Here is a 27679-nt window from a genome sequence, read left to right on the forward strand (position 1 = left end):
TCTTTATAATTTCCTCCCTTGTATGAGCTTTGGGTTTGTCTTGCTCTTCTTTTTCTAGGAGTTTAAGATTCAGCATTAGGTTGTTTATTTGAGCTCATTCTGTTTTCCTAGTGTGGGCATTCACTGCTATGAATTTCCCTCGTAGAACTGCTTTCATTTTGTCCCACAGATTCCTCTATGTTGTATTGGCATTTTCATTTATTTGTGAAAACTGTCTAATTTCTTCTTTAATTTCCTCTGTGACCCATTGGTTGTTGAGGACAGTGTTTTTCCATGTGTTTGTGAAGTTAATCTAGTTTGTTCTTTAAATAAAATACTAAATAAACAACTTTATTTAAAAAACTTATAAATCTTTCCTGTTATAAAATTATTATATGTATTTTTTTGGTAAAAGTTTAGATAATGAAGATGTTTTTAGTCAATTAATATATTTAATGAACAGATCTCCAGTTGAGGGAAATGATAGAGCATTGGTTTTCTTTTACAGTGCTGAGGTTTCTTGCACAATGAATCATCACCTCTCTGGATTGGGTAAGATAGTACTAAAGTTTTTATTTTCTTTAAGGATAGGGACAAATTGGAAGTGTGTGTTCTCTTGGATGAGGTGTATTCATATATTTCTGTGTGTTATATAACACACGCATAGAGACACACACACACACACATTTGTTGTTTTCATTTTTTTTCTACCGGGGATCGAACTTGGGACCTTGCATTTATGAGGCAGACGATGGCACCACTGAGCTAAAACCCTGGCCCAGATAACCAAGATTTAAAAAAATTAAATAGAGACTTAAAATTAAAATATAACACCCAGAGGGGCAGGGGATTTAGCTCAGTGGTACTGCCGTCTGCCTCACAAGCGCAAGGTCCCATGTTTGATCCTCGGTACCAAAACAGAAAAAATCTTGATTATCTGTAAATTTGTAGGATTTATAAAAGTAAACAGGTATAGGATTGGTATTACTTATTGAGAGATACCAGATTAAAATACAAGTTCTTTGTATAATTAAGCAGAAGGTAGTTTTTATTTTTGGAATTTGTAGTCTTATGCTGATGTTATTGGTCTTATAAATATAATCTTTTCTTGCTATGACTGATTATGTTTTATTTATCATGAATGTAGTCTTGTCATAAATGGGATAAAAGAAGTTTATGGAAACCATTGCTTGCCACTTTTGGGGAAGGTGATAGGAACAGACAAGCTAGAAATATACTTGGAAAAATGAAAAGAGGGGAAACTTGAGATGAGAAATAAATACTTTGAGAAAAGTTATATAGTGTTTTAAAATATAAATGATTCATATACAAAAAGTTAATCATTTGGATCATGATCAAATTTTATAAAATTTGACTAGAAAATATATTAAGTATCTTTAAATCTCATATTTATTATATTCATATTTTATATGGAGGAAATATCAAAGTCCCTAAGCTTTGCATTCCTCTCCATCCTGATGTGCCTTTGTAGGTAGGAGAACCAGGAGACTCTATTTTTTAGTTAAACAGCTTACCCTAACTTCAAACTAGTTTCCTTTAACCCTGTCTTTCATATTTTCTATCATATTCCTTATGGAGTTAGTATAAAGTGGATTACCTAATTTTTAAAGTACCATGAGACATTAAATATTCTTTGTAGCCCATCATAGTCCTCTCTGTAGTTTTTTATGAAAAAATAAAACAAAATTTCATAACCACATAATAAGAGAATAACAATAGTTATTGCACTGTTTGTCTTTTCCTCTCATTCTCTACAGCATTTGTTATTATTAGATTTTTTTGAGGCTAGCTATTCTTTCTGGGGTAAGATGTTACTTCATTTTAGGTTTTATTTTCATTTCCCTGATACCCAGCAATGGTGAGCATTTTTTCATATATTTATTGGCCATTTATACGTCTGAGAAATATCTGTTCATTTTAGTTGCCCATTTTTGTTGATTGGGTTTTTTATTTTGGAGGTGGGTCTAATTTTTTTGAGTTCTTTGTACAGTCTTGATGTTAGTTCTCTGTCTGTGAAAGAGCTGGCAAAACCTTTTTCCTGTTCTGTAGATTGTTTCTTCATTCTGTTGGTTGTTTCCTTTGTATGCAGAAACTTTTAAATTTGATATAGTCCTGTTTGTTGATTCTCAGTATTATTTCTTGTGCCATTGGGATTCTGTTCAGAAAGACCTTTCCTATGCCTGTGATTTCAAGAGTTGTAATTACTTTATCTTCCAGCAGATTGTGTTTTAACATTTAGATCTTTGATCCATTTTGATTATAGCATAATACATGGTGAGATATGTGGGTCTACATTTAATCTTCTGCATGTGAATATCCAATTTTCCCAGTGCCATTTATTGAAGAGGCTATCTTTTCTCCAGTGTATGTTTTTGGCTCTTTTGTCAAAGATCAAATAGCTGTATGTGCCTGGGGTTGTTTCTGCTTCTTCTATTCTGTTCCATTTATCACATGCCTGTTTTTTGTGCCAGTACCATGCTATTTTAATTACTGTAGCTTTATACAATATCTTGAAGTCTGGAATTGTGGTAACACTTGTTCTGCTTTTGTTACTAAGGGTTGCTTTTGCTATTCTGGGTCTCTTACAAGTCCATAAAATTTTAGAATTGTTTTCTCTAGCTCTGTGAGAAATGACATTGGTATTTTGATTGGGATTCCCTTCAATTTGTATCAGTTTTGGAAGTATAGCTAATTTGATTATGTTGGTTCTGCCTATCTAGGAACAGGAGACATTTTTTCATTTTTGGATGCCTTCCTTAATTTCATTTTTCAATGTGATGACATTTTTTATTGTGGAGGTCTTTGCTTAGATTGGTTAATACCTAAGTATTTAATTTTTTGATGTATTGTAAATGGCATTGTTTTTGTAGTTTTCTTTTTCAGTGAGTTCATCATTAATGTATAGGAATGCTATTGATTTTTGTGTGTTTATTTTGTATCCTGCTATACTGCTTGATTTGGTTTTCAGTTCTAAGGGTCTTTTGGTCTTTTGAGTAAAGTATCATGTCATCTGCAAATAACAATATTTTGACTTTGTCCTTTCCTATACATATCCCTTTTATTTCTTTTTCTTGCCCGATTGTTCTGGCTAGTGTGTGGCTGAAAAGAATGCCCCCTGTACCAATTTCTAGGGGGGTTGGGAGTTTTCGGAGGCTTTTTGTTGTCTTGTTTTTTTCATATTTCTGTTTAACTTTTTTTTGTGTGATGGGGTTTGCTAATTCTTTGGCCCGGTGCCCCATTCTTCAGATGCAAGCCACAGAATTGTTTATGACTCCCGAGGCAATCCAGGTATTGGCATAGAGAGAAAAACCAGTTGCTGGCCACTACTGTGTTATCTTGTCTGTGGTAGTAAATCAGCAACAACAATGGCATCAAATGTGGATTGGCTATTCACAAACCTTCTGAATCACTTATGAGCGGCCCTTCACCAAAATAGAGAGGCCTCTGATATTAGTGAAGACAATTAGGTCCCCTCATTCATTGACTTACAGTAATTCAGAGCACTGATTCTGCTAGTTATTGGCAGCATGGCCATAGTTCAAATGTACCACTAGATGAAATCCCTTCTTGTTTAGGACTTCACCCTCTGATGTTCTCACCCACCGAACCTGGGTTCCCACAACAGAATCAGGCCATGTGGTCTTCCTGGTCTGAGTCCAGACCTACCAGGTGATCCGAGGGATCCCTATTTTTCGCTCTTACCCTCTCCAAGTCTATCTACCAAGGCTGTCTCTTACCTGGTCTCTGTGGGAGGCTATCACTTTAGTCTTGAAGTGAAATTCTCCTCTTGGGTATTGGTCTCTTCTTTGATCAGGTCAGTTGGTTGTTGGTTGTGTGCTGTGGAGAACCCAGGGATTGGAGCCAGGGTACATAGTTCCTGGATCCACCTGATTCTGGCATAGGGCCCAGTGGGTGTTTTTGTCGTTGTGGGGTGGGGCACATGATTCCTGGGTCCTCCTCACTCTGACACAGGATCCCACTGGGCAGCAGCATTGGGTGGGGGTATGATGTGCACTTCCTAGGTTCTCCTGGCTCCAGCACAAGGCTCTGGCAGATGCCAGTGTCCTCTCTATGCTTAACTTCTAGTCATTTAGAAAAATTTGTGAAAGTAAGCCTAGGTGATGATTGACCTGGGGATTATTCAGTCATAACTGTTGAATTGTTTTGTATCTGTTGTTATTGTCCTTCTGCTTCATGAAGTTAGCCTGGGTTATAATTATTAAGTTTTGCCGTCACATGGATTATCTTGAATCCTGTCTCTGCCCCCAACTGTCCCTATGACTTTTGTCATCTTAGTTGAGGCTGACATAAGAGATGAATGTGGGGATTCTGATCAGAATGAAAAGAATAATTTGGAGGTTGACAGTGGTTTGAATATGAAGTATTTATTAGAGTGTGTTCAAGAATAATTTATAAAGTAATTACCTAGGAAGGTTGCTAAAAAGTAGAGTTTTGGGTTTGTCTTCAGAAACTCAGACTCTGTATATCAGAATCTCTGACCACTGAACCATGACTCTAATTTTATAAGTTTAATTATAATTTGTAATCATTATAAAGTTTGAGAATTATCTTTTTTTTTTTTTTGTACCGGGGATTGAACTCGGGTCCTTGCACTTGCACAGCAGGCGGTGAAATTTAGTCTTAAATATTAAAAAATAATTCCAGTGATTTTTGAATGGTTGTTTTTTGTGATATATGTTTTTTATTATATTGTCAGTGAGGTAGAAATTTTTTTCCATTTCCATTTTTATACGTCATGCTAAATATGATTTTTCTAGGAGGATAGAAAGTTGACATTTATTTATCCAACTAGTACAGTGATACCTCAGTTCATGAACTTAATTTGTCCTATGAGTTTGGAAGAGATGGCCACATTTGTGTTTATGTGGGAAAGATGGCTGGGGTTGTGTTTGTCACCTGATGAAAAGTTTGCAAACAAAAACCAAAATTCCACCAAATACTTCGGTTTGCAAACCAAGTTGTTTGCAAACAAAAGCATCCATGAACTGAGGTACCATTGTATTTAGTAAATACCACTATTTAGTAAATACCAATATTAGAGTATCTTTTTAAAATGTTTTCATAAATATATCATGTTTAAATCAATTGTTCAAGTGATATCTCTTTGAATAGGTTAGGAAAGGAAGGCAGCCTGAAAATATGCTATGTAGAGAGGGGAAGAGGAGGGCAGGGGATTTAGCTCAGTGGTTTCAGAGTTTGATCCCCGGTACCACCAAAAAAAAAAAGGGGGAAGAGGTAGTTTTCTGGTGCTAACTGGCAAGAAGAAGTAACTACAAGTAATTTATATAACTACTATGAATAATTAAAAGCTGATGGAAATTTTCAAGGGTTTTGGTCAGGGTCATTTTATTTAATGGGTCATTTTAGTTAATGAAAGAGTACAATATCTTTGTGCTTTGTGACTGTTGCCTTCCCTCCTAAGAACGCTCTTCTTTTGGATATTATCTATGTTGGCTTGCTGTGAAGTCTTACTCTACTTTCAAAGAATTCAAGTTTCATCCATACATTGCTTCACTATTATTACAATTCTTCCGGCTTCTTAAAAATTACACCAATTTTTTCTGTATATTTGCATGGCACTTTTATTTTCATTAATTATACTTTTCTCTTGAATTATCCCAAAATGTTTTTGAGTGTGTATGGGTAAACAGTACTATTTTATGGTTGAAAGTTTAGGTTCTTAAACAGACAACCTCTGTTCAAATCTCAGATTTGGCCCTTATTAGCTGTGTGATCTGGGACAAGTTTATTTATTAGATACTTCATTTTACCTTATCTGTAAAATAAGGATTATAAAATACCTACTTTGTAGACATATTTGAAGATTTAATCAATTTGTAAAGCTTTCTTGTTCTTTAACAATGCCTACATGAAGGGCTGGGGATTTAGCTCAGTGGTTCCGCTGCCTGCCTCGCAAGTGCAAGGACCCGAGTTTGATCCCCGGTACCAAAAGAAAAAAAAACAAAAAACCCAAAAAACCCCCACAATGCCTACATGTAACAGATACTGAGTATCGTCATTATTCATTATTGTAGTATTCTCAATAAACTGTAAGAGACTTTAAAAGTAAAAATCTGCTAAGCATGGTGACACATGCCTGTAATCCCAGTGTTACAGGAAGCTGAGACAGGAGGATCACAAGTTCAAGCCCAGACTGGGGAATTTAGTGACTTGATGAGACCCTGTCTCAAAATAAAAAATAAAAAGAGCTGGGGATATATAGCTCAGTGAGAAGGCTCTGGGCTCAATCTCCAGGCCTGGGAAAAAAATAGGAAAAATCTTTTGTATTTAAAATTTCAGAAAAATTAATTTAAAATACTACTTTTAGGCTGAAGTTTGCTTCCTTTCTCTTCTTTTCTCCTCCCCTTCTCCCAAACCCCTTTCAAACTGACAGATGTCATTTAAACTTTAATGTACATAGGATTATCTGGGGATCTGGTTAACATATAGATTCTTAACCAGTAATTTTAGAAGAGTCATGTTGAGATGTTGCCTTTCTAACAGTCTCCCCCAGGAATCAGGATGTAGCTAGTCCTTCCTAAGACCATACCTTGAGTATCAGTTATGGAATGTACCATTAAGTGGTTAGTAAGTCCTCTGTCCATATATTATAAACATTTGGATATATTTTAATTTAAAAAATATGCTGTTTTAGATCAGTTAGATTTCTGTGCTGCATCATCATTTGTTCCCTTCCTTCCCCTGCCTCCCTCCACTCCCCTTACCTCCTCTCCGTCCCCTTTCATCATTTATTGATTTCTCAATACTTTCTTTAGAGTATTGTAACCCAAAGTAGATATAAAACTACTTTAACAGGGCCAGGTGTGGTGGTGCACAACTGTAATACCAGCATTCAGCATTCGGGAGGCTGAGGAAAGAGGATTGCAGCAAGTTCGAGGCCAGCCTGAACTGCGTAGCGAAACTCTGTCCCCCCAAAACAAAACAAACAAACAAAAAAAACCAACTACTTTGAAAAAATTAGTGTTAGAGGCAGAAGAGTTAGGCTCCTTCCATTTCTAAAAGAGTGATTTTTATCACAGTGGAAAATGCGTGTCTCAGACTTTTTATTGACCTTTCTTTGTTTTTGTCTTAACATGTGTTTTCTACTATGATATTTGTTTCACTATATTGCTTGCTTAGATTGTGTTTCCTCTTCTTTATTAACTATTCTCTTTACGTTCATTTTCCATCTTGCACCAATTTTGGGAAAGAGGTGGGTAAATATTTTCTTATGGACTATCATGTTTTGGGAGAACAGTTTTTTAGAGTGATCAAGATCATGTTGAATATTATTCCATCTAGCCATAATGGGTCAGTTAGGATAAAGTCAGGGGAACAATCTACATTCAATACTTTAATGTAAGGAATTGATTATACAGGTATTAGAGGACTGAAAAGACAGAAGGGGACCATTGCTGGAGTAACGTAGAAACAATAGTTTCAGGAAGTAGCCACCATACATATGCATGAGAGAAGGAAGAGCTTGGAGAAGGGCCATAGAGTTGGGATTCAAAGCTCTGGAGGGTACTGCCTGGCTGCTGCTGCTGTTTCTGAGAGGTAATTCTGGGAGTGCCAGAGAAAGCCGGTGGCTTCCACTCACTGCTTGCTTATGGGATGGAGTGCCTCAGCTGGGACAGTGCTGAGTGGGAAAAGTACACATTCTGTCTCTAGTCCCCTTATTGGCATTGTGAGGATGCTACTGGCAGAACAAGAAGAGTAGTTTTCAGAGTTCCATTTTCAACAGTCATTAATATTTTTTTTTTTTGGTACTGGGGATCGAACTCCCCTCGCGCTTGTGAGGCAGGTGGCGGAACCACTGAGCTAAAGCCCTGGCCCCCAGAGATGAATATTAAAGGATGGATTTGGAGCTGAGAAAATAGTTGAGTAATGAGCACATATATATAATCTTTTCATCTGGTTACATGATGGTGTAGGGGGCTCTTAGTCTCTTTCCTAGTCACTGGGAAACCAAATGATCAAAGTGCTGAGAGTTTGGAAGAAAAGGAGTTGCTATTATTTTAACCACAGCCACATGTCACTTAGGAATGGGGATAATTCTGAGAATGCACCGTTAAACAATTTCTTCATTGAATGAACATTATACGGTGTGTTTACACAAATTTAAGAAGGCTCCAGTTTCACTGGGCAGTATAATCTGATAGGCTTTTTATTGTATATGTGATCCTTAATTGACTGAAATGTCATTCTTCACCACTTGACTATAATTTGTCTTGCTAATGTGATTTGGAGGCATGAGATAGAACCAGCCACTTGTTCTAAGATAATTGTCAAACTTTTCTTGGATTTGAGATTTAATCGTTAAATACTCATTCTTTGGCTCTTGAGGGATTTCTGTTTTTCAAGAGCTTTTATTTCAAATGTACAAAATTGTGATAGGAGTAATGATGCTATGAAACACAGTTTAAAAATGAACTGTCTGTTGGCTGAGCTGTGGACTGTAGTGGAGACAGTGTTTGAAAATTATACCTTATCTTTCATATAACCCCTCCCACAGAGCTTCTCAAATTGCAATGAGTATATGAATCATTTTGGGAATCTCGATGAGGTGCTTGATTCAGATTCTCTATGTTTCCATGTAAAGCCTGAGATTTGTGCCGCCCCAATTCGAGAAAGTATCTTCCTGTGTAGTCCAGGCTGATCTTGAATTTACTGTATAGTCTAGGCTGGTCTTAAACTTGCAGTTTTCCTGCCTCAGTCTCCCAAGTGCTGGGATTGCAGACATTTACCATACTGCCTGGCTTGATTGTATATTCCTAATAAGCTCCCAAAGGATGGAGCTATTAGTCCCTAACCCAGACTTCTCTCCTCCTTTTCCAGATTTGAGAACTACAGGTTTGGCTTGAATTCACTGTTGGATCCAGGTTTAGATGTTTGAGTACAGCGATCTCATAGTGAGAGTTTCTTCTAGGCCTGCCTATCTAGAAATACTCTGAGCCATGGTTTACTAGAGGTTGAGTTTTCTTTCACAATTTAGTGCTGCCCTGGACGCAAAGCTATGCTTATTACTTACAGGTTTCCTAGAAGGTCTGAGGCTTTTCAGTAATTTTGTACACATTTAAGGGAAACTAACTAGGGATAGGCAAAAATAATTAGCTAATTAATACATCAGACAACTTGTCTTCATTAAAGTCATTATTGCTTTTAATTATCAGTAGTCCTTTATGATAGGAATATTTATGGATTTCAAAAGGTATGTTTAGTTTTGAATTTCATACTAATTGTATTTCCCTGGGTTTGACAGCTTTATGTACTTAAATTAGTCATCAAAACATAGGGTTTCACATTAAACCAAATAAATACACTTTTCCTTAACGGAACTTTGAATAGAACCCAAATTTATTAAGTTGTTAATTGGATTTTGTATTTGAATTTTACATTACTATGGCATAATTGATCACATGAATAAAAGGTTAAGCTTATTCAGTGGCCATAGCTCAAGAACCTCATCCCCCCTCCCCCTCTCTGGATCGCACCTCTTGTCTTTACATAGATTTCCAAAGGCTCTGGGTACTTTCCTTTTGGCTGTTGATGATTATGTGAATGCTCATAAAATTTTAATTCAGGGTACAGATAGGTAATTTGTCTCTTAATCACCTAAGGTGAGAGTTAAAGGGAAAGTTAAGGATTCAGGAGATTCCTACAGAAGGGTGAGAAAGCGGTTCAACTTCAGGATCCTAGACAAAGCATTTTGATTGACGTGTGGAAAACCTTGCATGCACACAAATGCCCATATTTGAATATTTATAGAAGATCTGTCAGAATTACTGTTATTTTAATTTGTCAAGCTTGGCTGATTGCTGCAATTGGATATTAGGTGAATTCTAGATGAGGAACTGTAAATATGTTCTGGAGTGGGACATGCTCTTTTGTCCTTGAAACTATTTGGGTATTTCCCCATTTCCCCTATACCCTTTTAAGCTTTGAGGCCTTTTTATGTTAGCCAAGTCCTCATGTTCTTTTTTGGGGAAAATTTAATATAGGGCGATGACTGTAAAGATTTAGTTTGTTAAAGTAAATCTGTTAATATGTAGTGATCAAGAATTGTTTAAAGAATTTTAACTATTTCTCTAGGCTATACCTGTATAGACAAATTGAAGGATATATATCTCACCTGAATGGCTTTATGTGAGATGTTTCATGTTAATGACAGAAGATGTACATTTCTAGATAATTAACATTTTTCTTTGATCTCATTTTAAACAGCTAATAATTTTAGTGACCCAGATTTGTGCAATAATACCTTCCTCTGGAAATACCACATGGTTTTTCCTGTGTCTGTTGTTCTAGAGGAAGGTAAGCCATTTTTCACAGTTAATATTAAAATAACTGTGTTAATAATCGTGTGTGTGTGTTTGTGTTTTTTGCTGGGGATCTGACCCAGGGCTTTGTGCATGCTAGGAAAAGGATTCTACCACTGAGCTACATCTGTAGCCCAGTTATTCTCTTTTAAAAGTCAGGAGACCTATTGACTTAAGTTTCCCTTCATCTAGAAAATGCTGTAGTATTTATTGATAGTGTATCACTGTTCCTCAGTGGAGTATATCGAGACTGTGTAATTTCTGCTCTGGAGATAATAGTGACTTTCTCAAAGTCATACTGACAATTTTTGGAGCAGGATTACATTCTCCCTTTCATGTGCTTGGCTGTCTTATCTATGACATGGACATTGTCAACCTGAATAGTTTATTTTTATACATATAACCACCAGGCATATGTTTTCTGTAACCTTTCTAAACTGACATAATTGAATTTGTTTTGTCAGTTATTGCTTTAGTTAGAAGTTATCCCAGGTACTAACAGTATAGATACTGACTTTGTTTCAGAGTTTTGAGAATGTGAGTTTCAGATGTTTCACTTTTTTTTCTTGGTACAGGGGCTCAAACTCAGGGCCTTGTGCTTGCAAAGTAGGTGTGGCACCACTGAACTAAATTCCTGGCACCAGATATTTTACATTTTTTTTATTGAGAGTAGAACTTTTATAGTAGTTGTTTCTGTCTTTTCACAAGCATTCATCTTCATTCTCATTTGACCATTATTTTTTTAGATTAGTTTTTTGGATGATTTATATCATCTTTCCCTTGTTACTATTTTTCTCTATCCTGTTTGTGACTTTTTCTAAAAAATTTCCCATGTAACTTACCCTAGTATGTCATTATGTTACTAGGAAAACTTACTTGTCCAACTCTGCAGCTATCTCCTAGCTACATAGCAAAATATTAGTAATATTACAGCTCCTAATTTTCTAATGGTTCTTTATCTTTTCATTGTATAAAAGGTTCAGAGAGGCTGGTTAAGAGATGCTCATGTGATTTGGGAAAAAATAGCTGTATTTTTTTCTATAAATGCAGCAAATAGCACTTCACAGTGGACTAAGATTTCCCAAGTGAATTAATTTGATAAAGGTTGATGTGTGGTGATAGCAAATGTTGCAATTACCATCTAGATGTCACATTTCACATGAAAATTTAGGTTTTCATTTTTTTCTTCCTGAGGGAAAACTTTAAACCTTAAATTTTTTTAAAATTTAATTTTATTGGTACATTTTAGTTATACAGTATAATTACATTCATCATTTCAAATTTGCACCTTTAAATAATCTTTCATGGTTCTTATTTGTTTCCCCATTCCCCTGCTCTCCCTTCAACCCCTCCATCCCTCCCTATTTACAAAGACTTTGTTTCTATTTTTTCATTTTCTCATATTAATTCCGTTCCCTTCTTTCCTTTCTCCTATGCCTCCAACTTCCCCTTCCCCTTTGCCCCTTTTCTTCCTATTTTACATTATCTATTATACCTTTTAGTCCTTATTTACACTCTCAGTTTCTCACACTAGAGAAACTATTCGGTATTTACATGTGTGTCCTATTTATTTCACTTAAAAGTATCGCCTCAATGTGTATCCATTTAAGCTATAAATATCTCTGATTGCTCATTTTTCATGGCTGAGTAGTACTCCATTTTATTAAAAAATCACATTTTCTTTATCCAGTCTCCCGCTGATGGGCATTTGGGCTGTTTCCAAGTTTTAGCTAATACAAATTGTGCTGCTGTGAACATGGGTGCACATATATCACTGTGGTATGATTCTTTTAATTCTTTGGGGAAGATACTCAGCAGTGGAATAGCTGGGTCAAATGGGACTTCCAGTTCTAGTTCTTTGAGGTATCTCCATACTGATTTCCACAGTGGTTGCACCAGTCTGCACTTCCACCAGCAGTGGAGCAATGTTCCTCTTTCCCCACAGCCCCGCCATTTGATTTCATGATAGCAACCATTCTTTCTGGGGTTAGGTGGAATCTCAGTGTTGTTTTCATTTGCATCTCTCAAATGACCAGTGATGTTAACATTTTTTCATATGTTTATTTGCTATTTCTACTTCATTGTCTGAGAAATACCTGTTCATTTCAGATGCCCATTTTTGGATTGGGTCTTTCAATTTGGAAGGTCTGATTTTTTTAAGTTCTTTATAGATTCTAGATAGTAGACATTTGTCTGAGGAACAGCAGGTGAAATTTTTTCCCACATTATGGATTGTCTCTTCACTCTGTTGGTGGTTTCTCTTGCAGTGCAGAACCTTTTTAATGAGAAGAGATCCCGCTTGTTGATTGTTTGTGCTAGTTCACAGGCGACTGAGGTTTTGTTCATAAAATCTTTTCTTACACCAGTGTCTTCCAGAAGTCTACCTAACTTCTGTTCCAGCCAGTTCAGTGTTTCTGTTGTAATATTTAGATCTTTAATCCATTTCGATTTTAGTTTAGTGGATGGTGAGCGATATGTCTAGTTTTAATCTGTGGCAAGCTAAAACCCAATTTTTCCAGCACCATTTATTAAAGAGGCTATCTTTCCTTCAGTGAAGGTGTTTGGCTCGTTTGTCAAAGATGAGGTGGGTGAGTGTGTCTGGAGTTGTTTCAGCATCTTCTAATCTGTTCCACTGGTCCTCAGGTCTGTTTCTTTGCCAGTACCATGCTGTTTTTATCACAGTAGCTTTGTAGTATAGTTTCAAGTTGGGCGTTGTGATACCCCCACCATGTTTGTGTTGCCCAGAATTGCTTTTGCTATTCTAGGTCTCTTGTTCCAAATGAATTTTTCTATTGTTTTCTCAAGGTCCATGATGTATGCTGCTGGGATTTCAATTGGGATTGCATTGAATTTATGTAGCAGTTTTGGAAGTATGGCCATTTTCACTGTGTTGATCCTTCCTACCCAGGAGCAGGGGATGTCTTTCCATTTTCTGATATCATCTTCAATCTCTCTTTTCAGAGTGCTATAGTTTTCAGGGAAGAGGTCTTTGATTTCTTTTGTTCGGTGGATTTCTAGGTATTTCAGTTTTTTGGATGCTATTGTGAAAGGAATTATTTGCCCTATTTCTCCCTCAGTGATTCTGTTGTTCGTGTAGAGGAAACTATTGCTTTTTGTGTGTTGACCTTATATCCAGCTACTCTACTGAATTTGGTTATTAAGTCTAGAAGACTTTTGGTGGAGTTCTTGGGATCTTCTATATAGACTATCATGTCATCTGCAAATAATGACAATTTGACTTCTTCATTTTCTTTCTTGATTCCTTTTATTTCCTTCTCTTGTCTAATTGCCGTGGCTAATGTTTCCAGAACTATATTGAACAGGAGTGGTGATAGTGGACATCCTTGTCTTGTTCCTGATTTTAGTGTGAAGGATTTCAGTTTTTGACCATTTAGTATGATATTGGGTGTTGGTTTTTCATAGATGGCTTTTATCAGATTGAGGTAGAGACCATCTATTCCAATTTTTTGTAGGGTTTTTATCATAAATGCATGTTGGATTTTGTCAAATGCTTTTTCTGTGTCTATGGAGATAATCCTATGGTTTTTGTCCTTGGCTCTATTGATATAGTGTATTACATTAATTGATTTTCGTATATTGAACCATCCCTGCATCCCTGGGATGAATCCCAGTTGGTCAGAGTGTTTGATCTTCTTGATGATTTTCCACATTCTATTTGCCAGTATCTTATTAAGGATTTTTGCATCTATGTTCATTAGTAAGATTGGCCTATAGTTCTCTTTTTCAGTTGGGTCTTTCTCTGCTTTGGGGATCAAAGTGATACTTGCTTCCTGGAATGAATTCGGGAGTATTGCTTCCCTTTCAATTTCATTGAAGAGTTTAAACAGTAGTCGCAGTAGTTCTTCTTTAAATCTCTTGTAGAATTTGGTGGTGAAGCCATCAGGACCCGGGCTTTTCTTAGTTGGTAAGTTTTTAATTATGTTTTCAATTTCTTTTTTTTTTAATTTTTGGTACCAGGGATCGAACTCGGGTCCTTGCGCTTACACAGCAGGCAGCGAAACCACTGAGCTAAATCCCCAGCCCATATTTTTTCAGTTTCATTGATTGGGTTGTTTAGAATTTTTAGGTCTTCTTTGTTCAACTTTGGTAATTCATACTTACCTAGGAATCTGTCCATTTCTTCTGTGTTTTTCATCTTATTGGCATATAGGTTCTGGAAGTAGGTATTGATGATCCTCTGGATTTCTGCTGGGTCCATTTTAATTTCCTCCTTTTCATTCCTAATTGCATGGATTTGGGCCTTTTCTTTCCCTTTCCTGATAAGGTTGGCTAAGGGTTTGTCAATTTTGTTGATTCTTTCGAAGAACCAACTCTTGGCTTCATTGATTTTTTTTGTATTGTTCTTTTAGTCTCCATTGCATTGATTTCTCCTCTGATCTTTGTAATTTCCTCCCTTGTATGAGATTTGTTCTGTTCTTCTTTTTCTAGAAGCTTGAGGTTCAGCATCAGGTTGTTTAATTGGGCTCATTCTGTCTTCCTAATATGCGTTTTCACTGCTATGAATTTCCCTCATAAGACTGCTTTCATTTTATTGTCATTGTCATTTAATTGTAGGAACTGTCTGATTTCTTCTTTAATTTCCTCTGTGACCCATTGGTTATTCAGAAGTGTGTTGTTCAATTTCCATGTGTTTATGAACTTCTTGTGATTTCTTTTGCTATTGATCTCCAATTTCATGGCATTATGGTCTGATAATATATAGGGGATGACTTCAGTTCCTTTGCACTTACTTAAACATGTTTTATGAGCAAGTATATTTTGGATAACGACCCATGTGCAGCTGAGAAGAATGTGTATTCTGATTTTGTGGGGTGGAAGACTCTGTAAACATCTGTTAAGTTCATTTGTTCAAGAGTTTGATTGAGTTCTAGTATTTCGTTCCTTATTTTTTGTCTAGTTGATCTATGTATTTGTGACAATGTGGTATTGAGGTCCCCCACTCCTATTGTATTAGTGCTTATTTGATTTTTCATGTCTGTTAGTGTTTGTTTTATATAGTTGGGCGCACTAGTGTTTGGTGCATATATATTTATGATTGTCATCTCTTCCTCTTGGATTGTTCCCTTTACAAGGCTGTAGTGTCCTTTTTTGTCTCTCTTAATCAGTATTGGTTTGAAATCCACTTGATCTGCAAAGAAAATAGCTACTCTTGCTTTTTTGGGGGGGTTCCTCTCACATGAAGTATTGTTTTCCACCCTTTAACTTTCAGTCTATGAGTTTTGTTTTGTTTTTTTGGTACCGGGGATTAAACTCGGGTCCTTGTGCTTGTGCAGCAGGCGGCGCAACTACTGAGCTAAATCCCCGGCCCCTATGAGTTTGTTTTTGAGTTAAGTGTGTTTCTTGTATGCAGCCTATTGTTGGATCTTGCTTCTTGACCTATTGTGCCAGTCTATTTCTTTTAATTGGTGAGTTGAAACCATTAACACTGATGGTTATAACTGATGCGTATTGACTTATCATTGTCATGACTTTTTCTTTTTGTTGGGTTCTTCCCCTTTGCATTTAATTTCTTGTTGTGCCTGATAGATTCATTCTGCTGGGCTTCCTGGGCTTGTGATAATCGTTGTCTTTTCCTAGGATATTGTCTAAAAGTTTTTGGAGTGCTGGTTTGGTATTCATGAAGTTCCTAAGTTGCTCTTTGTCATGAAAGTATCTTATTTCTCCATCAAATTTGAAAGATAGTTTTGCAGGGTACATCAGTCTGGGTTGGAGGCTGTTTTCCTTTAGGGATTGAAATATGTCACTCCAAGCTCTTTTTGCCTTGTGGGTTTGTGTTGAGAAGTCTGCTGTGATTCTGATGGGCTTTCCTTTGTATGTGATTCGTTTCTTTTCCCTAACTGCTTGTAGAATTTTATTCTTCTGTTGGGTTCCTGAAATCTTAACTATTATGTGACTATGTGTAGATTTTTTTTGATCAAGGATAGTTAGAGTCCTATATGCCTCCCTTATCTGTATGTCAAGTTCTTTTCCTGTGCTTGGGAAGTTTTCTGCCATCACTTCTGTGAACAGTTTTTTTTATGTCGTCTGCACTCTCTCCTGTTTCTTCATTGATTCCCATCAGTCTTTTTTTTGGTACCAGGGATTGAACTCTGAACCTTGTGCTTGCGAGGCATGTGGTGGATGCACTGAGCTAAATCCCTGGCCCTCCGACCAGTCTTATGTTATTCTTCTTTGAATTGTCTGTCAGCTGCTGGTTTGATTTCTCATGGTCCCTTACAATTTTAAAGAAATTTTTCTTTTCCTGGTCACTAATTGCAATCTTCTATATGTGAAATTTTTTCCTCACATTGGTCATTCTGTTGCATAAACTTCTTTTTGTTTTTAATTTTGATTAAATTTTTTTATTGGTACATTTTACGTATATGGTACATTTATATTTATCATTGGGTATTTGTATCTGTACATGATTTATCTTGTTTTTTTTGTTTTCCCCATTCCCTGACCTCCCTTCACCCCTTCCACCCTTTCCTATTTACAAAGTCTTTGTTTCCATTTTTTCCTTTTCTTGTAATTTTTTGTTTCCCTTCTTTCCTTTCCCCTTCCCCTCACACTTACCCTACCCCTTTAGACCTTTTCTTCCCATTTCAAATTATCATTTATTTGTTTCAATCATGTTAATCCTTTTATTTACATTTTCAGTTTCTCACACCAGAGAAAGTATTTGGTAATTATACATGTGTGTCGTATTTATTTCACTTAAGAGTATGGCCTCAATCATGCATAGACTTTCAGTGGAGTTTTTAATCTCCTGGAAATCTGTTTGGATCTGTTTTATGGATTCTATTTGTTTCCTGTGTTTTGATTCCATCTTGTTCCTAAGTTCCTCTATTTTTTTTATCTGTGTGCTCTCTAGATTTATTAATCATATCTTGCACTGTTGGCACAATCTTTGCTGTTACCTGAGAAATAATTTCTGATGATTTCATTTTTTCCAGATCCTGTTTTGTTGCCAGTTTAGGGAGTCCAGGTGGTTGAATATTAGAGTGTTCTATCTCATTTCCCTTTGGGGTTGTTGTGGGTGATTTGCAAGTCTAGTTTTGAGGCTTGTTTATGTGTGTTCACATTTTGGTGGAGGGGGTATGCTGCTGCTGGTGCCTGCTCGGCTCACCTCCTCTCTGCTGGGAGCGGTGGTATGGTGGCCCAGAAGCCTCTTCCTCTGTGCTGGGAGTGGTGCTATGGTGGCCTGGAAGCCTCCTGTGTGCTTGGACCAGTGCTGGCGGCCTGGAAGGGTCCTTCTCTGCATTGGGAGTGGTGCTCTGGCAGCCAGGAAGCCTCCTGTGAGCTTGGGGTGATGCTCTAAACCCTAAATTTGTATAGAAGGTATGATGCTGCTATTGAAGGAATGAAGAAACAAGCTTTTTCTGATAATTGACCCAGAAGGATAACCAATGAATTGTAGCACTTAGATGTTTTCCAAAATCCCTTATAGAAGTTTAATATTTAGGTATTTATTCAGGAAATATTTAATATTTAATAATGATGTGGGATCTAAATGGTTCCTACAGTATTTGATTGTCCATGTATCATTTCTTCTTTAAAGATAAGTATATTGTTTAATAATTTATATTTTGTTATAAACACTAGAATCAGTCATGTTAGGTAACTTATCTGCCATTGAAAGATTCATATTTCTAATTTTGTCTTTTTATTGAGTATTATATATTATCTTATCAATTAGTAAGATATGCTGGTAAAAATGATTTTTTTGGTATGTGTTTTCTGCTGTAGCATGGAAGAAGCTTAGAGATCATCACTTTGTAACATATAAAAAGTTGAATAAACTGAAAAAATCAAAACTTTTAAAATCAGTCAGAGGAGTGAGGTAACAGGATAGACCACTGCCCTCTAAATTGGACATACAGAGAGACAACTACAGATGATAACAACTTATCGCAGTAGAAACCCACGGGCAGAAACTTCCATAGGCATAAGTGCCAGGCAGGAAAACGTAAACTGTAAAAATTTCTGGCAGTTTGGTGTGGACAGGTTTGAGAATTTAAAAGTCCAGGGGGTCCTAGTCATATGGGCCCCCCATACTTATATGGTTTTTACCTTTAGGAGTTCAACTTTTTCCTCATAGTGAATATCAGGCGGGGAAAACAAAATCCCTGATGCTTGCAGCTAGGAAACAGGACATCTAATTTCAGTTAGAAATCTCCATACTCATTTCCATAATGGTTATACTCAAGAAATGTTTGCTATTGTTATCTTTTAGAAAATGAGGGTTAAAAAGTACATAATAGGGTTTTTATAAGACCTGAATGAATAAAATAAGCAAAATACTTTGTGCAGGGACCTAGTATATGTTTAGCAAATTATGTATATATAATGGGATTGATGATAATTATGATGAAGCAGATATGTCTGTGAAATGAGCATAGATTCATGATTTGTACCAAAAAAAAACAACTACTGTGGAATTCCTTTGACTTGCTAATTGGTAGAGTTTCAACATTCTGTTGGGTAACTTGTACAGAACAAATCCACTTTTCAATCCCAGATGATAAAAAAATGTATATCAAGAGTCCTAGTCAGTCATACTTCAGAATTATAAACTTAGTGTACTTAGTTGTTAACCATACAGTTTGAGGTTGGGTATTCGCCATAGATGGTCAAGGAAGTAAAAACACTTATTGGGGAGAGGTTTTTATGTTAGCTGTGTTTGATTAAGGATATAATATAAAACTTCTCCCAGCATCAGTGGTAGTTTAGAAGCTATGAGAATGGGTAGGGAGTAATGATTCAGGCTGTGCCCAAATCCCTTTCCTCTATAGTGATACAGTCCTAATTTTTCTTTTCTCTCTCTTTTTTAAAGTTGCACACATTGATGCCTGGAAGAAAAGACATATTTCCTATGTGGCTAAGTTAAAATAGATAGTTAATATTCTTTCACTCCTTTATATAAAGATGCATAATTATCTGGGTTCTCCAAAGAGACAGATTCAGTATGACATAGGTGTGTAGGTAGGTAGGTAGGTAGATAGATGTATGAGATACTTGTCATGGGAATTGGTTCAGGTAACTATGGAGACTGAAAGTTCCACCAAGTGCATCTATAAGTCTGCTAGGAAAGCCAGTGCTATAATTCAGTATGAGCATGAGGACCTAAAAACCAGGGAGTCCGAAGTGAAACTCTAGACCAAGGGCAAAAGCCTGGGGAGGGGGATGCTGCTGCTGCTAGCAGTCCATAGGACCAAGGACCAAGAGCTCTGATCTGCGGGAGCAGAGAAAATGGATGTCCCAGCTCAAGAAGAAAGAAAATTTGCTCTTCTTTCATCTTTTTGTTCTGTTCACATGGGCTCTCAACAGATTGCATGATGCTTGCCTACATTGGTGAAGGCAGATCTTCACTGAGTCTACTGATTCAATTGCTTATCTCTTCCAATAACACCTTCTCTCATACACCCAGAGATAATATCTTATCGGTTGTCTGAATATCCCTTAACCCGGTAAAATTGACGTATAAAATGAGCCATAATAAGGAGTAGCCATTAGTAGAGTGGGTAGCATGCTGGAGAATCTGGGTTCAGTTCCCAGTAGCGGGGAGGGATGACAACACATAATAAGATATTCTGGCTGGATGTGGTAGTGTACGCATGTAATCACAACTGTTTGGGAAGCTGTGACAGAAGGATTGCAAATTTAAGGAGAGTACGCAACTTTTTGAGAACCTGTCTCAAAATACAAAAAATTTTTAAATGGTTGAGCGGTTGCCTAGCATGTGTGTGAGCCTTTGGGTTTAGACCCCAGGATACCAAAACCAAAACAAAAAGAGTTTTAAAAAGATATTCTGGCTTTCAACCATAAATCATAGAAATATTAATTGTAGTGCCAGCTGTCCTTATGTTAAAATGTATATATTTAGAAAGTTTTTTTTTTAACTTCCATATCTTAAAGACAGCAGGTTCTTAATAAGAACAAAGAATAGATTCCATTTATTCTGGGTCTGCCATTTACTGGCTTTATAAACTTGGAAAGGTATTTTATCTTGATAAAAAAGTTATTTTATCAATATGCCTTCATTCTTAATTTCCTTCACTGATATAAATATTGTAAGGCTGTTGAAAGGATTAAATACTGTGATTGCGTAAAGCACGAGAAAAGTCAGAAAACATTATATAAATGTAGCCATTATCATTATTGTACTTTACAATGATTGGCCAACAAGATACCACTTGAATCTTGTTTTTCAGAAACAGTTCCTTCGAAAAATTGTGAATTTTTGTCCATTATTTACATTATTAGTTGAGTTTTTAACAATAAATTTATCTCTTCATATTAACAAATATAGTGTTTAAGGACGTTGCAGTTTACTAAGAATTGACTTTAACACATCTTTGTTTAAAAATTATATTTGGTCCTATTTATTTCTGAGCATCTACTTTTGATATTTTTTGCACATAGAAATAAATGAGTAAACATAGAACATATGAAAGTGACTTTACGTCTAAGTTTAAATTATTCTAAGGTCTGATTTTATTTTTGTTTTACATAGGATTTTGACTGTTGGTACTACTGATGAATATCTATAGATGCATATATTCATATACTATCTTATTTAACAAATATTAATAAAGGAGTTATGGTATTTAGGTGCTGTGCTGTAAACTCCTTTTCTACTGATAAATACCTTTAGTACTGTATAGGAAATAAATCAATAAATGTGATGAAGAATGGGAAAGGATGAATACTGTTTTTAAAAAGAAGCCAAGGTGTTTTGCCGTTCTTATAGGCTGTAGTAGTCATTCATTCTTGCTTTCTGTGTCTCACTTTTGTTCTGGAGTCTACCCTCAGGGATAATTCCTGATTAGTCTAAGCTAGTAGTGAATCCTATTCCATTGTTTGTGACTGATTTTATAGGGGACAGATGACTCAATCTTAGCTTATACAAAGTGTCTGGTGGAACGTCTGTCAGTAGTTTCCTCTTCTGTAAAGTGAGGCAGACTAGAAGAGATTACCGTATAATTTTGCATATAATTGCATGTAGGTAGAATTGAGGTAGCTGTCTTGCTACCAAGAACAAAGCTAGTCTGAGGCCAAAAGCTGAACTGAAAACTTAAAATGGATTGTTACGAGTATAAACTGCCACCCCCAAATCCCTAGCCCAAGAAAGATTCAATAATAGAGTCCTCTGGGCTAGTGCTTGGGTAAATCAACATATGAGTATTTCGTGACTTTTGTTCTCTTACTCTCTAAATTGGAGTGCTTCTGTGTGTTGGAAGGGGGCCAGACTAACTGCTTTTCCAATTTGGCCAAATTGTAAATAAAATTAATTTTTCCACTACATGGGCTTTTCTTTTACTTAGTTGAGGGTGGATGAATGGACCTAGAAACCCAGAAAGCCATGGTGGAATGGGGCTGACAGAGGCCCCACAAATAGCGGTTTTACTTGTGAATGTATTAGTAACATTACTTTTTAATAATATGAATTTATTCAGGGCTAAACGTACAGATGGCAAGGCTAGATTTCTAAACCCATTTGAATATTTTAAGTTAATTGCACCAGTAAATACAGCATGTAACTGTTAAGATGAATGAGATATTCCTCATAGAATCCTCACAAATCTAATTATGTATTTGTACTTCATGACTAGGAAGATTGAGTTCTAAGACGTTGGCTAGTTTCAATGAATTAATGGAGTATTTTGTGCTCATATATTCAGGATGCCTGACATTTTAAACTCACATGTGCATTATTGGGACCCTACTGATAAGAAATGTAAAAGTATGATACATGACTCTGTAAGTCATGACTGAAAATAGAATTTTATAATCTTAGTAGACCCTATATGAAAAATTTTCTTTCTCCTCCCTTCTATTCTTTTTTCCTTTTTTCCCTTCCACACATTTCAGCTTAGTAGGTTTAAGCAAGTGCTTTCACATAAAGTAAAAGTTGATTTAGCTAGCAATAAAAGGTCATTTTAATATACTATTTTTACTTGCTTTTTCCTAATAATATAGGAGAAAATGTAACTTCAACCTGCTAGATATTAGATATGCCAAGTTCATATTTTGAAATTGAAGAATGAGTTCTAAGGAACAGTGGAGGTTAAGAGTAGGAAAAATTTATTGAGAGACAGCTCCTGAGAGACAGGAGGGGATCTGAAAGTGGGTTGCCACAGAGACCACTTTTCTGAGAATGTTTTAATAGAGCAAACTTAAAAGGTGGATACAAAATCACAAGGTGGGTACAATGTGGGTCAAACTATAATCAATCAGTAATATTACAAGTATAGCCGCTTAGCTAATATTAATCCAATAGGGAAGCAGGTCACGTAGCAAGGGTACATGGAAAGAAGAAAGACATTTAGGAAGGGATGGGTCCAGAGGTTATGGTCACCCACCTGGGTGACTGATGTCTATCTAGACCTTATTGGACCAGATGATACCAATTACAGTATAATTTCAATTTATTGCTTATTAAAACACTCAGGGAGGCATGTAGGCCTGGTCATTCCATCTTTATCTTGAGACCTGGCCCTCAACAGATGTGCTTCCAGCCACAGTTGTAATGTATTCCCATCTTCTACACTGACTCCTTTGAGGGCCTACCCCTGTCTGACTGCCTATAATATTTCTATGTAACTTAGCTGTCCATAATATTGCTTTCTTATATAAATAAACATATATTTTATAAACTGCATTTTCTTTACAGGGAGGTTGAACAGTAAGAAATACTGTAATACTATAAAATGTTTAATTTTAATATGAATTGAAATCAAAGGTGGAAGTATTTAAAAGTTACATTCTTAGGTACATGTTAATCTAGAATCGAATTGACTTACTATAGATAGGGCTTTTTAAATATTTATACTTTACAGTAGATGATTAGCTTTCCCTTAAAAGTTTTAAAAGTTATTAAAAGTTTTATTTACAATTCCATTTATCAACTGGAAGTGTTTCTGTTTCCTAGCATTATTTGTTAATAAAGAAAATACACCTATGTGAGGCTTAACCTGTGTTATCTTCTAGAAGTTATTTATTAAATTTGTTGAATAAATGATTTTATTTTTATTTTTCCATTTCATCTCATTATAGTGAATAATTTCAAAAAGTATTCTATAATATTAAATTTCATTATTATTTTTAGTTTATTGTACTTTAGAATATTATTTAAACATTCATGGTCATTCCATTTGTTCTGAGAAAAGGTTGGGCTACTAAGAAGTTTCAGCAGTTAATCTGAGGTTTGTTAAATTATATTTCTAGTTTTTTGAGTATATTCTTACTCTCTTTGAATTGTGTGAAAAATACAATTTTTATTAACTTTTGAGTTGAATATGATCATCTTTAGAAAACTACTGTTGAAATGTTTTCATTAAAAGAACAGTGATGATATTTGCTGAAAAAAAATCTGTAATTGAAACTCAAAATGTAATCACACATAATTTAGGCATTTAATGACTTTGCCACTCTTAATTATTGGCATTTTCAATTATACTCACAAGATGGGAGTAGTTTAAACTTTCTCTTAAATTTTTTCAATTTATTGAATTATTGTGTACATCAGTAAAATGTATCTGTACTGTGTTTAGTTAAGTGATTTTCCCAAATCTGTATCTTCGTGAACTCTCATTTTCCCTTTTTAATAATTTATTTTCTTGCTTGCTGCCTTCCCCCCTTTCTTTTTTCTATTTTATGGAAAAATCTATGTAGATTTGAAGTTATAACTTCTATAAACATTTGGTAGGAGTCATACATGAAGCCATATAGGCCTGAAGTTTTCTTTGTGAGAATGTTTAGACCCACACATTCAACTTCTATAATAATCTTAAGGCCCTTCAGGTTATTTTCTGGATTGAGCTTTGGTAGTTTGTTTTGCCTAAGAAATTTGTCCATTCAAGTAGAATTTATTGACTAAATGCATCTTACAAGAATACTTACTGACCTAAAGTTATTAGTAATATCCCCTTACCAGGCTTTTGTAGCATCTGTAATGATGCTCTTTTATTCCTAGTACTAACAATTTAGGTTGTCTTTTTTCCCTTGATTAGTCCAATTGCAAGACTATGAATTTAGTCAGTCTTTTCAAGGAATTTATTTTTTGTTTCATTGATTTTTGTTTTTATCTGTTTTGTATTTTACTCATAGAGTTTACATTGTAAACTTTTGACCAGTTTCACCAAACTCTAAAATATTATCATACTTCTGAAGTAGGACTTAACATACTTTTCTTTTTTTCTACCTGTTAACTTTGTGTTATCGACACCATGTTTTACCTTTATTTGTGTTATAAACACCATAATATTAACATAACAATTTACTAGTGTATTAGTTAATATGTTAGTATATATTACTATAATATGTTATTTAGTTTTTTTTTGTTTGTTTGTTTGTTTTTTGGTACCGGGGATCAAACGCAGGTCCTTGCCCTTGCGAGGCAGGCGGCGAAATCACTGAGTAAATCCCCAGCCCTGTTACTTAGTTTTAAAGAGTTAATTTGCCTTAAAAGAAATTAACAATGAGAATAAACTTCATTTAAGTCAAATTAACAATGAGAAAACACTGAAGTCCATCATTTATGTTTGTTTATTTGGTTTTTTGAGGCAGGGTCTCACTCTGTAGTTCAAGCTAGCCTTGAACTCACTATGTGGCCCAGGCTAGCCTTGGCCTTGAATTCATGGTGATCCTCCTGCCTCAGCTTCTCAAATGTTGGGGTTACAGGCATGCCCCACCACACCTGGCTATATTTATTTTTATCCACATTTCTTTTCCTTCCTGAAAAATAATCTTTTTAAGTATATCTTGTGTTATATCTGTTGACAAGTTCTTTCCAGTTTTTGTTTTCTAAAAATGTGCTTATTTTGCCTTTATCTTTTAAAAGGCTTTTATTTTGGAATAACTTTTGAATTGTGGAAAATTTACAAATAGTGCAGAGAGTTTTTGTACTTCCATGTTTTCCTAATGTTAACATTTTATATAGCCACTGTACCTTTGTCTAACAGTAGTGTGATACCATTAAGTAAACTACAAGGCTGTATTTGGATTTCACCAGTTTTTCCAGAGTGTTCCTTTTTTTTTGCTCCAAGATCTAATCCAGGATACTACATTACATTATGTCCTCTTAGAGTCTTTCTTCCTTTTTTTTTTTTTTGTACTGGGGATTGAATTCAGGACCTTGCGCTTGTGAGGCAGGTGCAGCGCCACTGAGCTAAATCCCTGGCCCAGAGTCTTTATTCTTATTAGACTGGAGTTATGGCTTTTACCAAGGAAGTGATGTGGTCTTTTTTTTTTAAAGGACCATTTTAGAATAGTTTTATCACTGAAAATTCCCTGCTACAATTCCTTGGGAATCAGCCCCCTCCTGCATGTTGAACTATTGATAACCACTGATAAATTCTTCATCCTAAAGTTTTTCCTTTTTCTATAATGTCAAATAAATAAATCACGCAATATATAGCTATTGGTTTTGATTTTACTCACTTAGCAAGGTACCTTTAAGATTCATTAATTTTCTTCAGTAAATAAGTGGCTTATTTTTTTTAGTTGCTTAGAATTCCTTGATTTTCTGTTTACTATAGTTTGGTAATCCATTTAGCTCTTAAAGTTTATCTTGATCCTCCTTCTAGTTTTTCTGTATTGTAAATGTACTATAAACATATAAGTATTAAGCTTTTTTTTGTTTGTTTTTTTTGAGACGGTCTTGCTATGTAGTTCAGACTGGCCTTGAACTCACTGTGTAGCCCAGGCTGGCCTCAAACTTGTGGTGATCCTCCTGCCTCTGCCTCCCAAGTACTGGGATTACAGGTGTGTTCCACCATGCCCAGCTAAGTATTAAACATTTAAGTATCAATTTTTATGGAAATGTAAGCTTTCATTGTTCTTGGATGGATGACTGGGTAGGTGTATATTAAAACTTTGAAAACTATAACTAAAACTTCTTAAAGAAAATATAGAGAAATCTTACTTTGGCATTGGAGCTTTAGACATATTATCAAAATCATAGCCTGTAAAGGAAAAAAATCAGTAAATTGTATTCTATATAAAAATATGTTCTGAGTGCAAGACACTGTTAAGAGAATAACAGATACAGTAGCTCTTCATTACTATACCAAATACATTGGTACCTCTGTTCACGAACTCAGTTTGCTCCATGATTCTGGTTGAGAACTGAATCAAGTTTCCCCGTAAGATCAACATTGAACCTAATCATTGAATTTGATTCAGTTCTTGTCCAGCTTGGTTTGTGACCAGAAGTAGAATCAAGTTCATGAACCGAGGTACCACTGTACCTAATATAATCCACATATAAAGAAAAAATATTTACTTGGCTCATGGTTTCAGAGGTTTCCAGTCCATGACTGATTGGTCCTATTGTTTTGAGGCCTATGGGACAGTAGCACATCATGGTCAGGAGCACTTGGCAAAAAAAAGCCGCTCATTTCATGCAGAAAAAAAGAAAAAGGGCCTGGAATTCTAAAGTCTCTTTAAGTTTACATAATCAGTTTACATAACTACTTAATGGTTCTGCCACCTTCTAGTATTGTCATGGGCTCGGGGCCAGATCTTTAATTCACAGGCCATTGGGAAGTAAACCATACCAACAAGCCACAGACTGGGGGAGTAAAAGTCACATATCTTACAAAAGACTTACATCCAGAGTACATGAAGAACTCTTAAATCTCAACGTTAAGAAAACAGTCTAATTAAAAGATGGGCAAAAAATCTCAATAGACACCTCACCACAGAAGATACATCATGACCAAGCACATAAAAGATGCTAAAAAAATGGGCAAAAGATCTCAATAGATACCTCACCAAAGAAGATATATGATGACAAGCATATAAAAAGATGCTTAGTGTCATTTATTATTAGGAAAATGCACATTGTAATCACACTTTGATAACACTTTAAGACTATTAGAATTGCTTTTGAAAAAAGTTTACTGTACCAGCCAGGCATGGTGCCACATGCCTGTAATGGGAGGCTGAGGCAGGAGGATTGCTGTGAGTATGAGGCCAGCATGGGCTACGTAGAGAATTCAAGGCCAGCCTAAACTACATAGCCAGACCCTGTCTCAAAACAAAACAAAAAAAACAAAACAAAGCAAAACAAAATAAAAAGCTTGCTATACCAAACTCTAGGAAGATTATGAAATAGCAGAACTCTCATTCCCTTCTGGAGACAGTTCATAATTGTGCAGCCACAATTTGGTGGTATTTTATAAACATACATTTTCCATGTGACCCACAAATCTCACTCATAGGTATTTATACAAGTTAATTGAAAACTTACATAAACCTATTTTAATTTTTAATTATATTTTCACTAGATAACAAAGTATAATTCTCACATTTCTTTTTATTTCAGCACTTTG

At 35.6% G+C, this 27679-nt stretch overlaps 1 protein-coding gene across 8 annotated transcripts in view; it reads left to right on the top strand.

Annotated features, from left to right (window-relative positions):
- Fut8 (fucosyltransferase 8) overlaps positions 1-27679 on the top strand; it is a 368007-nt gene that overhangs the window by 112800 nt on the left and 227528 nt on the right. For 2 of the 8 annotated variants that reach the window (XM_087195288.1, XM_021247598.2), the window contains exon 3: positions 488-531. The exons of the other annotated variants lie outside the window; for them this stretch is intronic. The gene's annotated coding sequence lies outside the window, so the exon portion shown is untranslated. The remainder of the gene's footprint in view (positions 1-487; positions 532-27679) is intronic. 8 annotated transcript variants of the gene reach the window in all.

Source organism: Heterocephalus glaber, unplaced genomic scaffold, assembly GCF_053883595.1.
Source record: "Heterocephalus glaber isolate CG9 unplaced genomic scaffold, H.glaber_assembly_v1.0 deba00001608, whole genome shotgun sequence".
NCBI classification, from domain to species: domain Eukaryota; kingdom Metazoa; phylum Chordata; class Mammalia; order Rodentia; family Bathyergidae; genus Heterocephalus; species Heterocephalus glaber.